At 41.8% G+C, this 15521-nt stretch overlaps 1 protein-coding gene across 1 annotated transcript in view; it reads right to left on the bottom strand.

The window, feature by feature from the left end:
* Nucleotides 1-15004, bottom strand: part of st6gal2a (ST6 beta-galactosamide alpha-2,6-sialyltranferase 2a) — a 65546-nt gene extending 50542 nt beyond the window's left edge. The window contains exon 1 of the mRNA XM_020655361.3: nt 14763-15004. The gene's annotated coding sequence lies outside the window, so the exon portion shown is untranslated. The remainder of the gene's footprint in view (nt 1-14762) is intronic.
* Nucleotides 15005-15521: the final 517 nt, after the last annotated feature.

Genomic DNA, 15521 nt, shown 5'->3' with positions numbered 1-15521 from the left:
CAAATTGTGCTCCAACTTAAATCCCAAAGCGGCCTTTAGAAAGACAGTTAAGATGCTTGAAAAGAAGAAACTTTCTCATTAAACATAATCAAGCAAGTCAGTGGGAGAAGCTGGGGTGTCAGTGTCATTGTCCTGCATGAAAAGTTGAGCCTGGCTTCATTTTGACAGAAACACACTGTAAAGTCTAGTTAGCATAACACAGTTTGTTCAAAGTGGAACTTTTACACTCTGCCTCTGTGTTGTGTGTAAAGGCAGACCTGGCTCAGCTGTCCCACTACAGAGAATTAGTAACAGAGTTGTCGTGAAAGCGGAGCCCCCTTTACGGCACCTCTAGAGGTGGGGGAAAAAAATCCAATTTATGTAAAAAAAAAAATAATCGAGATTCTTCTCTTCTAAGATTTTAAATCGATTCTTAACTTCATAAATTTTGACTCCATGGATCAATCTACGCTTTTAATCCATCAGTGTATATTCATATTTGTAAATATTGTTTATATTTTCAATTACCTGTGCTTGAACAAAGCTTATTACTTATAGTACTTTATTATTGCTTTCACTTGGTACTTATGCTTATTATATTGTTAGACTATTTTTGTTTTATATTGTGAACTTATCTGTACTTCCTATTGATTTTTGGTGTTATGAGCAACTACAGCAAAGAAATTGACCCATGGGATTAATAAAGTATTTCTGATTCTGATTCTGAATGAACCCAGAATTGTAGGATATCTTAATCGTTTTGAATCAAAACTCGATTCTGAATCAAATCGTGTAGAAATTCTGTATAAAAAGGGCCTTTGAGTGGACCACTCAAATAAATACATGAGCTATACATCCAGTTTATTTTGTAGCATCAAGAATGCATATTGAGTCTTGATCACTTGGAAGTATCAGAAAAAAAAACTGTTTCATAATCTTGGCTTTTTGATTTGTTGAATACAAGTACCATAGCTTGTTCAATCAGCCCACTGAATGGTGGCTGATCAGCTTCACATGGTGTACATGCTGTTACATAGCTCAGTGGAAGCCTACATTTCTCTGCAACCAGCTGTTCTGTTCTTTTTCTCGGAGGGACTCGACACAAGCACAAAGCCCAATCAGTTGTCTCTGGGTTGTTCAGATGAAATTTTCATGAAGCCGACACTTCTTAACTTCTCCAAGTTGTGCCAGAGGGCGACTTTTGAGCTTTCGTAACATGTAAGAGGGGGTAAGACAAGCTGCAGGGATGTTCTATTCACATTAAAAGGTCAGTCAGACGCCTTTTAGAGTCTGAGTCTTTATATGGGAGTTTGAGAATGATCAAAGAGGATACAGTCAGGAGGAAACTTTGACAGAAAAAACTCTTCAGCCTGCCCGCGGCACGCTCTGAACAGGTATAAAGTTTTTGCAAAGTGTAACCTTAACTCAAGCTGTCTGAACTAAATTTAACCTGGGAGTGAACATATTGACAATGAAGACATTCTGTCCATGTCATGCTCTGTTCAGGTGATCAGGTTTCCTATTTTTTGGGGAGGACGAGTAGATGTTGTACGCACTGAGAATCCAACATAGATCCTAAAGCTAGACGACGAGGAGCAAGCAAGTGTTTAATCTCAACACCTGAACTGTGACGCTAGAGACGGAAATCACACAGATAGAAATTAACCATCTTATAAACACTTTTCTTACACACTTTGGGTAACCTAGAGTGATTTTAAAGTCTGTATGCCTCAGTATTTATAAGCTGCCTTTCAAAAGGCACCTTTCTAATTACTGCAGATGATCCAAAACGCAGCAGTGCCACGGGGTCTTCAACCTACCCAAAAAGAGCACGTCATCATCATCAACCTTTATTTAAGTTCTCGGAGAGATCACTGAGGGCGACCCTCATTTACAATGATGCCGAGAAAGCATGCATGAATGATAAACAACGAGAAATTAGATAAAGCTACTGCAGCAAATAAAATCAATAAAAGAGCAATAAAATATACACACTAAAATAATTTAAAAGCTTGAGGAAACAGTTATGTTTTTTCTTCTTTGTCCTTATCTGTCTGTTTTATAAATGACTTTGGACTGGTTTTCATGGGGAGAATAGAGAAAGGGTTTAAGCTGTGTTAATGGGGTTGTCCGATAGTCTTAAACGCACCATTCCTGAGGTGCGCACAGTGCGATGCTGTGTCGCTGTTAAATGATGTCATAAGACTCTTCAGGTGGCAGAGGACCCGTATGGACACCGACTTGGAAGCTGCCGGACTTGACAGCCGACTCACACCCATGAACTTGTTTTAGAAACCAACCGTATCTTATGTGATCCGACTACAACATAAGGCTCGGTCAGCTCACCTAAACGTCTGTCTACAACAACAAAAAACCTGAACTCATAGACGAAGCCTGGGCTTGTCGCTCATCGCAAAGCCGTTCGGTGCGATCCGGGGACCCAGCAGACAGACGTTTAGGTGAGCTGACCTAGCCTTATGTTTTCCCTGTGGTGAGAACCAGTCCATTCTGTCCCTGTCATCTATTGACCGCTCTGTCACACTTCAGGTTAGGGCTATGTTTTTGTTGTATTAATATGTGTAGCAGGTGCTAGCTAATGTCTTACTGACATTGTTTCCTTTTTTCTAGATCCTTGCTTGTGTTGTTCTTAATCTCTGATGTACGTCGCTTTGGATAAAAGCGTCTGCTAAGTGAATTGTAGAATTGTAGAAATGAAGAATTAATTAATTCATTAAAGTTACTTTGCACCTTTAAGAAAAAGCTAAAGACCCAGCTCTTTAATGACACCTACCGCACTTAATGATTTTGATGATGATGGTTTTGTTTGATCATGACATTATTTAGGATGGTTTAAATGCTTATTAGAACTCTCAACAACAGCTGTCGATGTTGTGCTTTGCCTCTGGTCACTTCCTGTCAGCACCTGTGTGTCCAATCAGACTCAAAGCTGATCGTTTGCACTTACTGACGTTGTTTCCTTCTTTTTAGATCCTTGCATGTGTTTTACGTACTCTCTGCTGTACGTCACTTTGGATAAAAGAGTCTGCTAAGCAAAGAATTAAAGGATTGTAGAAAAAATGTCTTGACTGCTATTATATCCTATAAATACTTTCACAAGTGAATTTCAAGTTAGATGTCATTAATGACGCATTTCTAGGTATTTGATTTAGCGAACACTGCCTTATCAAATGCACATCTATTTACTTTCTTCTAACATGTTGGTTTATAGAATTTGTGATTGCAGATCAGGCATGAAAAATGAGACGGGAGCAAAAACGTATTAAAAAAGGGAACATCTGAAGGGAGAAAATTAAGCTCAAAGCAGAAGCAGATGCACGGACTAAATGAACCACGTCTCTCTCTCTCTCTCTCCTCACTTAATGAACCCCCCCCCCATGCCGCTTCCCCGCTTTAGCCTCAGGAGGCAATGAGGTTATTACTGTGTAGGACATCAGACTTCGCCCTGCGTAATTACACTGCCAGCGTCCGAGCTCTCTCGAAGGGTCCATTGCACTTCATCACATCTTGAAAGCCCAAATTGCTGCTGTTAAGAATAGATGGTAGACTGAACGGCTCGCTACCTGGGCCCATAAGAACGAGGGAGCGGAGACACACACAACTTCCGCAGGTGTTTCATAGATAGATAGATAGCTAGATACTTTATTGATCCCGAGGGAAATTCAAAGCATCCAGTAACAGGTTACAAGACATGACATGAAACATTTTTCACAAATTAACCACAAAACCGACGCCCCCCCCCCTCCCATACATATATATTAACCTGAAAAAAAAAGATTTAAAGAATCCCCCTGGATGAATCAAACTTAAACTGTGCAATTAAAAATAGACTTATACAAGAAATGTACATAAAACATGCAGGGAGAAAAATATATGTGAAATTTAAACAAGAAACTATAAACAGTTGAGGAAACAAAAAATCTGTAATTAGACCTGAATATAAAAAATAAAAAGTGTTGACCTTCTGTTGTGTTGTTTATATATGTACAGTAATGTTTAAAAAGAAGAAAAATCATTAAATAACATTGAATAATAATTGTAATTTAATTATTAATTATTAAATTATTAATTATTATCATTATTATTAATAATAATAAATTATTATTTAATAATAATAATAATTTAATTGACATTAAATAACAGGCAGTGCAAACATTAAATTAAAGGTGCGATTTAAATAATTGTGAGGTTAGCATTAAAGGTCCCATGTTCTTCTTCTTCTGGTTTTATCTGCTCTTTAGTGTGTTTTCCAAGTGTCCTGTGCATGTTTAGTCACATCTATTTGCAGAAATTCAAAGTCCGCGGAAACGCAGCTTCTCCTACGTCCTCCTGTTAGCTGTAGCATTAGCTGCATGTAACGCTCGGTTCTAGCCCCCCTCGATTAAAAATGTGTCAGTCCGACGTCATTGTCAGTGTGAGATCACTGATCTAAGCCCATTGGCTCGTTGTGGTAAGCCCTGCAGCTCATGTTGCACGCCCGTTAACTTCTGTAGCACGCCCACGATATGCCGTAGCCTGCGGTAGCACAGTAGTGCTAACACGCTAATGTTTATGCTCACCTCGGACGGAGCCAGTGGCTGCATTCCCAATATGGTAAAAGAGGCGGGACATTTCTGAGAACCGTGCTGAGCGACTGACCAATTACGACAGAGCGGATCAGCAGACCAATCAGAGCAGACTTGGCCCACGTTGGGTCTAACAGTGTGGGCTCAACAGAGTGTAGTTGACAGACTCAGAGCGGAGAGGGAGCAAGGAGGAGCAGTTCATGAAAACAGACACTTTTTTCAGACTTTATCTATTGTGAACGTACAAAAGTAGGAACATAGATTAAATATACAAACCCCGAAAAGGGCAGAATATGACCTCTTTAAAGTGTCCAACTAGAGGCTGACTCTTGGGACAGCTGTGCAGATGGGAAATGTAAAAAGGGAAGATTCATATCTGCAGCTCTAATTCTGTACACTGTAGTATAGAGGAGGAGACAGGAGAATTTACTATCTTTGATTTTTCTCACATGGAAGATTTATGACATTTTTACTTCTGCAGCTAATGCTCACAATCCAGGGGTTAAAGCATCCCTTTATATCTTGCCAAACCCCTAATCCTACCTCTGCTCCAGCAGGTTGACATAATGAAAGGCTTCCTCCTCCCTTCACTTCCAGTTCCAGCACTCATCTTCTCTCCTCACCCCCCCCCCCCCCCACATCTGCCTTATTCTGTGACCTACATTCATCTCTGCATGCAGATGTATGTGCACACACGGCTCCACTGACTGTCTGTGTCTATATGTGTTTGCTCTAAAGTCACTCATCTTATCGTTTTTCGCCCTTAACCCACGCGGAGAAGAGAATAAATATTACATTCGTTTCTGTATCTCAGCCCCGTGAGAGCAAAAATGGGGTATGCGTGTAGTTGCCGTGTTTAGCTCGGTTCTGTCTGCGAGTTCGCGCGCGTGTGTGTGTGTGTGTGTGGAAATGTGACTTAGTACCAGCAGCAGATCAGCCGACTTCCTCACTACTGGCACCTAGCATGTGGAGCTGTGCACACACTGCAGGCGATACAGCTCATTCCAGCCATCCCACTGCCTGCCAATCACACACACACGCACGCACGCACGCACGCACGCACGCACGCATACAGCTATAAGTACAGATCTGATATGAAATCTGATAAACTGCACGAAGTACAGACGCAAAAACAATGACAAAGAAGTTTACATTTCTGTTCCTTTTTTTTGTAACTAGAGGCTCGATGGAGACACACAGCATGCAGCTTACCTGGGCATATCTGAATCTGCCAGACTACAAATTCACCTGCAGGAACATGAATGTAATGCAAGACAATAACTTATCCTCATACAGGATGATGCCACTGCTTTCAACACTATAGGCTAGCCTAGGAAACAAGCCAAAAGCAATAAAGTGAGTCATTTTATTCATTCATAGATGATCAATGAATGATCAAAAAGGAAACTGAGGGTTTTTTTTTACTCATTTTGTATTATTTCATTACAGTTTATTGAGGTATTATTTCAGTAACATTTACCGTTACTGCTGAACATTTACTTCCAACATGTGAAACTTTACTGATATCATGGTCTGCTATGGCACTGCTGGTCCGACAAAAATAAGAGTGCTGGCGAGTAGGGCCCGACCGATATGACTTTTCTTTTTATTCTAGACTATGATTTTTAGTCAAATTGCTCAGGCCTGCTGGTGACAGTCAGAAAGAGAAGTGCAGTGCCAGAAACTGCTCGTGTAATACACACAATACTCAAATGAAATGCTATTAGACTGGTAAAAAATTCTAGTAATAACACAAGATAGTCACTGGATATGCTAATAGCGGCCAATATTATTGGCTGGCCTATGACTGCATTCATTACAATCCAAAGAGCACCTCATACTAACACTGTTTTTAGGTCCAGTGAGCCCTCCTGTCCATTTAGTTTTTTGGTTTCTACAACATTAAAATGGGTTTTATGAACACCTATTACAGGAAAATCCAAAACATACTCCTACAGAAAAGCCTTGGGGGAAGTGTGTGGCCCATATGGGCTTCTAAATCCTCTCCCCTCTGTATGCATACCACTCAACTACTACAAGGAAGTGTACAGTGGATGTAATGAAACGTTTGCTGAAAACAGCAAAGACAGTAACACCAAAACAATAAATGAATAAATAACAATTTGGGAGATAGCTCTTTGTGGTCATAGCACTTTAAAGGCTGAATCTGCTATTTTTCACACTTAAATATAATATAAATCAAGTATCTCCTCTGAAAATAACTCTGTGAGTCATGACTGTCTACAATGGGTGTAACACCCGAGTCCCACTGTCTGTGATGTTTTCAGAGTTTTCAGAGTCCTATCTTCACTTTGTTTACATCGCCGGGACGGCCGGCTGACTCCTCCCCTCACGTATAAAAGTTGTTTAATTGAGGGACTAGAGAAAAGAAGAATAACATACTGTACTCACTGCTTAACTGTGTTTCTAGATCACGCTCATTTCAGGTAAATTTACATGCAGTGTGAAGATACCAGCATAATAAAGATCGCTAGCATTAGCATGCTAACACAACAATGCAGCGCGAGTTGTTTTGGTTTCATGCTGGTGCTCAAGGGTGACATCTGCTGGATCAAAAAAATCACATATAAAGCCTTTAACAAAGTGAGCCTGTGATGCTTTGTTCATACTAAAAGGTTGTGACTGCAGCTTTTAGTTTGTTTCAATTCCTTGAAGTGCAGAGTTAGGTATGACTGTTAGTCACTGGATCACCTCAAACTGTCTGAAGAACTGTTCATCAGCTATTTCTGTCAGTTTCTCACTTGGTTCACTGAATCTTTGGTAAAAAAAGATGACAAAAACATAAAAATCATTTCTGAAAAAAAAAAAGTTCACTCCCCTGTCTTGAGAAATGTCCAAAGACAAGAAAAAAAGTTTGACTTCCTTCATCCCGACTCCCTTGGTTGGCTTCAGAATCGGACTCATGAGGGATGGATTTATAGCTGCCGCGATGCCGGGTCCAGCAAGGTCAGAGCAGAAAGTACAAACTCCATTAAAGGCTGATCCCGCCGAGGCAGATTAAGTCTGTCCTGTCCCCTGCTATCCTCCTTCAGCCACAGCAACCGATTATATCTGCAAAAGAAATGTCTATTTTTGCAAAAAGAGTGCTTAGACACTCATTAATCTCGCTCCGGAGAGGCTACTACTAGATCCAATAATCTCTGAGAGGTGCAGGGAGGCGGAAGTGTCTCGCACACACCTGTCACAGTCCATCTGCTGCAGGAAATTCACACCTGATCCAGAGCGCGGAGAGGAAACAACAGGGTCTACACGCTGCAAAAATTGGAGGCTCCATACAGCAGAGTAGTACTAGCGTAGACATTCATACCATAACACCGAGGCGACACCTGGACAAGGACACTGCACTACCAATTAGCCCCTCCTTCTATTGGAGCACCATGTGAAGTGTTCATGCACCTTGTAATTACCAGAGCAAAGGACATGTTTCCATTTTTTTTTAAAGCAGCACCATTGACACAGCCCTTGAGAGGAAAAACAAGCCTCTGACTCATTCTGAGTGAGTAAGGGACGGGGAGAAAGTCATCAGCCATCAGACGACCACCGAACGTCTGAACTTCACATTTAACGCTCCTCAGATGTCAAAGTCGCCAGGAAAAGAATGACGTCAATGTTTAGCTTTTAAAAAGTGTAACCTCCACTTAAAGAAGAAAAGGACGCGTGATGGAAACTTGCCAGCCGGGGAAGAGTTGAATCATCCTGACCTTCTGAGCACATCCTATTCTGATAAATCATACAGCGGCCCAGCGGTTCTTGATGACAGGCTTTCACGGTGCACAGAGCCCCAGCTAGAATACAACCTGCCAACAGCAAGGTCCTGTGAAGGAAATGCAGCTCTATACACCTCACATTACGGCCCATAAATACAGCTAGGAGCCACAGCAGGCAGGCGTTTGATGGCAGGAAGTAGGGGAAAGTCCCTTTAAAGTCCATTTCACTGTTGGTTAGACTTCTCGTGGAGGCTGAATGAACATAATACTGCTTGTAACTTCTCTGTGTGACTTGTTGGCCTCACACACTTTCAGTGACCCCGACTCAGCTTGTTTGTGAAATTGGATTGAAACGAAAGTTTTACCATTTTTTTCCCAGCAAAGCTTAGGACAAACTGCAGGAGGCAGTTAAAGAATTTCTATGTGATTTTTCACACTTAAATATAATAGAAATCAAGTATCTCCTCTGAAAATAACTCTGTGAGTCATGACTGTCTACAATGGGTGTAACACCCGAGTCCCACTGTCTGTGATGTTTTCAGAGTCCTATCTTCACTTTGTTTACATCGCCAGGATGGCCGGCTGACTCCTCCCCTCGTGTATAAAAGTTGTTTAATTGAGGGACTAGAGAAAAGAAGAATAACATACTGTACTCACTGCTTAACTGTGTTTCTAGATCACGCTCATTTCAGGTAAATTTACATGCAGTGTGAAGATACCAGCATAATAAAGATCGCTAGCATTAGCATGCTAACACAACAATGCAGTGCGAGTTGTTTTGGTTTCATGCTGGTGCTCAAGGGCGACATCTGCTGGATCAAAAAAATCACATATAAAGCCTTTAAGTAAGATAAGAGTTACATTTCTGACGTTTGGAGATGAAGTAAGAGCCAATCTTCCGACACATGCTAATGCTAATGCTTCAAGGAGAGATGCTGACGTTGATTGGTCCACATCAGAGTTTCACACTCTCTGGCTGTTGTTGTATTTGTGGGTGGAGGGGGAATCATGTTTGACTGGCAAGAGAACAAGCCCACTTAGTCTACAGCACCAGAGCCATTTCCAAACAGCTTAACCTCTCCATAATCTGTCTGAACTCCTGGGCACTTACTTCTAAACACAGCCCGAGATTAGCAGCCTATGAGAGATTTATAGCACAACTATGAAAGCTACGCCCAAATAAGCTGCTCAAACATCCAGTGTCGCTTTAAAGACGACTCAGCATGAGAAGTATACGTCAACATGTGGCACCGAGAGCCTTAAACGGCTCCTCTCAGGAAGTTTACAATCTGGTGGAGATGGTTAATAACGCCTGGACGACCATGTGTTCCTCCTGGAGAGTCCTGACCTCGGAGCGCGCACACACACACACACACACACTTCAGACGGTGAGGGGAGTGAGCGGCACAGCTGGTTCTTGATGACTCCAGCGTGCTCACTTTGAAGGGCTGAGCTCAGATAACTGCTGCTCTAGCCAGTTAACGGGCATCTGAAATTACACCTCCATCTTCCTAGACCGCCCTGCCCATGCGGTCCCTCCGTTCCTCGGTGCACTGTATATCCACCATCATGTACTGTCTGGAAATGGAAACTCTAGCATCAGCTGACAGGAAAAAACGATGAGAATGTTTGTGTTAACTAAAAAGAAGCTCGAATGTTGACCTGAAAAAGTTCAGCCTTGCCATTTCCAGGGATGCTGAGAGGCTCTGAGCCACGACTTTTGATGACAAAAACCTTTGAGATCTTTTTTTTTCTTCTGTTAAGTGGCAATAAAATCATGACCTTGATTTATACAGGCCTTTTGAAACTGAAATAATTACAGTATTATGAAAAAACGATCACGGACCACCCAAATGGCAGCCAATACTCTGAATTTTCTGCCCAGTAATGAATATAGTTCTTTTGTACCTTAAGTTGCAAAAACAAAGCTACAAAAAGGTACTCAGAAGGCTTTGTAAAAAAATACTTTTTTAAAGTCTTTATCTGTGATTTTTCACACTTAAATATAATATAAATCAAGTATATCCTCTGAAAATAACTCTGTGAGTCATGACTGTCTACAATGGGTGTAACACCCGAGTCCCACTGTCTGTGATGTTTTCAGAGTTTTCAGAGTCCTATCTTCACTTTGTTTACATCGCCCGGACGGCCGGCTGACTCCTCCCCTCGTGTATAAAAGTTGTTTAATTGAGGGACTAGAGAAAAGAAGAATAACATACTGTACTCACTGCTTAACTGTGTTTCTAGATCACGCTCATTTCAGGTAAATTTACATGCAGTGTGAAGATACCAGCATAATAAAGATCGCTAGCATTAGCATGCTAACACAACAATGCAGCGCGAGTTGTTTTGGTTTCATGCTGGTGCTCAAGGGCGACATCTGCTGGATCAAAAAATCACATAAAGCCTTTCAAGAACATGTTAATTAGAAAATATTTCAAAATCCCCTAAGCACTTCTGCGGTCTACGTTTCAGAGCAGGTTTCCAAATTGGTGCATATCAGAAAACATATACTGATAGATATATCTGCTGTATATTAAATCAATCTGGCCCAATTAAAATCTGTCAACTGACTTTAACTCCAAATAAATGATAATGCAACCGTTCCTTACAAGTTCACCAAATCAACTTCACAAGGTGGATGTAAGTCGGTGCGGTCTCGACTTGTGTCGTATCAAATTGACCATTCCAACCTCGTCCTAACGATTTGGACGATATCATCTTACAATCAATGAGGCTGCACAGAGAAGCTTCCAGGCTGTAATGGTGGCGTATGAAAAAATGTGCGTCACCTCTGCTGCTGGTGAAAAATGATCGACCGCCACAGATTCCTTCTTTCAGAGACGGAGAGTCTGCATCCCTTTAAAACTGCATACCGTTAAGAAATGTGTCCTTGATGCTTAACTACCGCCTCATCTGTCCAGGGACTCGATAAACACCAACAAACTATCACAATGATCTGTAGAAAAGATATTTTTCATAAAGTTCCAAAAGTCATCAAAGCCAGAGAAATCCTTAATTTTATAGTTATAACGGCCCGTGTCTCGTCGTGAAGCTGCCATAACAGACCCGGAAACACCGGGTGTTACGTTAAAGACCGCTGCATAAGGAAGTAGGAGCTGCTACTGAAACCTGCCGTGCTGTTGCTGTATGTGCTACTTTGATACCTGAATACATCATGGGTAAACGTATTCTCTCCCTCAGGTCCGTTTCGCTTGTTCAATCAACTCCGGAATTGTTTTGGGTTTTTTTTTTTTTTTTTTAAATCAGGGATGTGTGGGAGCGGGGAATCATGGGAGTTCCAACCCAATAACAACGTCATCTTTTGTTATTGGGTTGTTACAGGGGTAGAGCCCCCTGGTAGCGGAATATACATCCTGCGTGTTTAAGTGAGGAAGGGGTGTGTACAGAGTCAGAAGGATTCTCCAACAAACAGTGACTGTTTCTGAGCACACATGGTAAATGGACTTGTGCTTAAAGCGCTTTTCTAGTCTTCAGTCTTCAAAGCGCTTTTACACGGCATGTCACACCTACACATTCACACATCTGATACACCACAACCGCATTCATACACCGCAACCGAAGCGAAGCTAAACACATCGTACATGTTACCCTGCTGGGGATTGAACCCTCGACCTTCTGGTTGAGAGGCGATGACTCTACCAACTGAGCCACAGCCGCCCCCCCCCCCCTCACATCACTACAAGATAAACTCCATCATCTCCACAATACTATCAGACAATTACCTGCTGCGTTCATGGATCATCTGCTCACAACCCAACACCGACTCTCTTACAAGGATGCTGGCAGGAAGAAGTCTCAAAAAAAAAGTGAGGATCAGCAGATTGGGATGTTGGCATTCACACATGATGCTTCCCTCCTGGTAAATATCAGGACATCTTTAGGATTACAGTCCATGTGTAAAAGGAACTTAGCTGGCTGTGTGTCCATGCACAGATGTTTATTCTCCACAGATAATCAGAAAAGTTTGTCAGGAAGGGAACGAACAAAGAATCAAACATTGATGTACAATTTTTCAACCTCAGCATGAGCTTTAATGTGCTGACTAAGTAATGCACTGTATTGATGTTTGGAGAGTGTGAATCACTAATGTTCTGCACAGGCTTCAGCACTTCCTTTTGTTGCTTATTTGCTGTTTAAAAAAAGGCATTTAATTATGGGTTGTTAGGTTGTATCTTATGATCTGTTGCTGTCATTTTTTGTCTGGATAAATTGCCTGACAACGAGCTCTTTAATTAAAATATACCAAATTTGGGGAGTTGAAATATTTCAGCGAGGGGACAAACTTATCTTTTCTTCTATGGCATAAATTCTTTGGGGGGAAAAAACGATGGCAAAAAGCATGCTGAGTGAAATGTAAGTATAAGCTCTAGAGTGAAAGAAGTCTTAGATTTGATGCATCTTGGTGGAAAAATTCTCTAAAATAGGTGCTCCATGTGTGAAATGGCTGCTGGACAAGAGTATAAAGGCTCAGCATAGAAGAAGAAAATTGGAATAGCGTTAATGCATACAGAAGCTCCCTGACACACACCTGTACTCTTTCTGCACGTGCAGTGGGCGGCACTCCAATTTGAGACAATCAACATCCATCTGCAGAGACGAAGAGGTGCCAGTCGGTGTGTAGCAGTAATTAGATATCTGTGTGTAAAAGGCAATCATGCAGATGTTCGGCCAGAAGCCGTTCCCCCACACTGCTGATGATGGGAACAGTATGTGCATTTATCAGGTATCCATCAGCACATTCATAATGCATCATTAGAGTGGGTATAGCAACATCTGTAGTTCACTTACTATAAAAGACAAACGCTCCGGCTGAGGAGAGATGAATTATTGAGCTTAAGCTTTATATAATGTGTGTCTTTTCTGCTACACTCCCATCTGCAGACTGGAAACATTGTCTACAAGATTCAACTCTTGTCCTCATCACAAAGGCTTTGGAAGTCAGAGGGAATGCAATTATTCAGCAAGCTGCACCCACAAACAAAAACAACAACACTTTCCTGACGCAATGTCACTATAACCTGGAGAGGAAACATTAGACTTTACTTCTTCACACTGCCCGAGGGGAAAGAAAATATGCAAAGAACAGACTGGTTTCCTTTGATTGTAGTGGACTACAGAGAAGCGTGATGAATGTGTGTGTGTGAGTGTGTGGGCGATGTTATTGTATGTTGTTCGGGTTGACTCTCAACCTCCACTGCTGTTCTCAGAGGTGATGTGATCATGTGATACGTCTTGACAGCTCAGAGAGAGAAACCTTAAGTTTCCTCTTAGTTGCACTGCAGAAAGACACAAACCCACACCGCACCACGTACACACACACACACACACACACAAAAAACACTTAATTACCCTTGACACCTGCATGTTTCCCTCTGCTTTTCAAAAGCGTTTTACCGCAGTCCTGTGATGTGAAGGAACACTTTTCGAGCTTTAACTTCAAGCGTTTTAGTCCAAAAAGTAAAGGTATCTGGCTGACACTAATTAAAATTGCTCCAAACAAAAGCCTTCCATGCACGGCTGAGAAGCGGTGCTGCTGTGTAGATGTGAAAGTGTAATGATGTGGAATAAACACATTTCAAGAAGGAGCATGTTGGTCTTTTTTTTTTTAAAACTGCTGCTGAAAAATTAACTTTTTTGAGCACAGGAGAGAACCAGCATGACAAACAGGGGCACAGATCTCAATCAATTTTAGGAATACACATGGCTTCTGAATTACAAGTTGATTGTTGTTGTATTTGAGCTTTCTTTATAAACAAAGGAGGGAACTGCTACTTTTTTTTTCTAATATGAAAGTCAAACACGTGAAATTAAATATAATAATCATGGGGATTGCATGTATGTATGTTGTTGTTCTTGAGGCTTTGGTTTCCTGTTTTGCATGACAGACACCATGTGCACGGAGCTGTTTTAACAATAACCCGGGTGTCAAGGGAACCATAAACCTCTGCATCTTCTGCCCGAGTTGTAGAGCAGCAGGAGAAGCGTGCAGGCCATGGCTTCACCCTCCTCAGCTGTGAATGAACTGAGATTCTTCAGTGTTGCAAAAAAAAAAACCTTATTCCCCGAGCGTCAATAACTGACGCAGAGGGAACTATATGCTGCTTAAAAAATGCATCTCATGTAGCCAATAATAAACATATTTTTCTGTGTGTGTGTGTGTGTGAATGTTAAAGAGCCGCGCGTAAATGAGCTGCAGTTAAATGATCTCCCCGTGATGATCACCGTGTTCCCGGAGTAAAGTAACCAAGACAAAGAAAGGGCTCTCTCTCTCTCTCTCTCTCTGCCCACATTTTCCCCGAATCTTCGCTCAAACAGAATCCTATATTTGATTATCGTTTGAATCGAACATCGTGCATGCATATCCTCCCCCCCGAGCTGCTCCACCACGTCCTGCACAAAGCGCTCATGATCTGTATTGAAATGCTGCAGAAAGCGAACAAAGCCTTACCTTAAAATCTGTCTCGGTCCCCGCTGGATGATGCTCGGGCTGCTGTTGTCCGCCGGTCCATGTCGCGTCCTGTCCGCCTTGTTGCACAGCGAAGCATGCGGCTTGGTTTGGCTCGGCTCGCCTCTGCTCCACTTTCATTCAGGGGGAGAGAGATACTACGTCGAGCGGAGCAGAGGGGCTGTGTTGTCTGTTACACTGTTGCTGGCCTTTTTTTTCTCGCATCCACATCTGAGTTTGAGGGGCGGAGTCAGCGACTGATTTTTTTGTCTTTCAGTCGGGCACCGAGGTGGCTTTGATGGCCTGGAGAGAAGGAGGGAAGGAGGGATGGAAGGTATGTCCGTTGAAAAGGGAGGGGAAAAAATGAAAGGTAGAGGGGAAAGGCATAGTCTGTTTTATTTGTGTTTGATCAAATTGTCCTGTGTGAAGTGGTGGATGGAAAATCGTGGGAAATACATTTAATTGGCTGTTTGGTATGTTTTAGAAAAATGTCTGCCTTAAAGTCTTTCTATGTGATTTTTCACACTTAAATATATAAATCAAGTATCTCCTCTGAAAATAACTCTGTGAGTCATGACTGTCTACAATGGGTGTAACACCCGAGTCCCACTGTCTGTGATGTTTTCAGAGTTTTCAGAGTCCTATCTTCACTTTGTTTACATCGCCCGGACGGCCGGCTGACTCCTCCCCTCGTGTATAAAAGTTGTTTAATTGAGGGACTAGAGAAAAGAAGAATAACATACTGTACTCACTGCTTAACTG

Source organism: Labrus bergylta, chromosome 13 (assembly GCF_963930695.1).
Source record: "Labrus bergylta chromosome 13, fLabBer1.1, whole genome shotgun sequence".
NCBI classification, from domain to species: domain Eukaryota; kingdom Metazoa; phylum Chordata; class Actinopteri; order Labriformes; family Labridae; genus Labrus; species Labrus bergylta.
The sequence above is the reverse complement of the archived record's forward strand: the minus strand, read 5'-3'. Positions and strand labels throughout refer to the sequence as shown.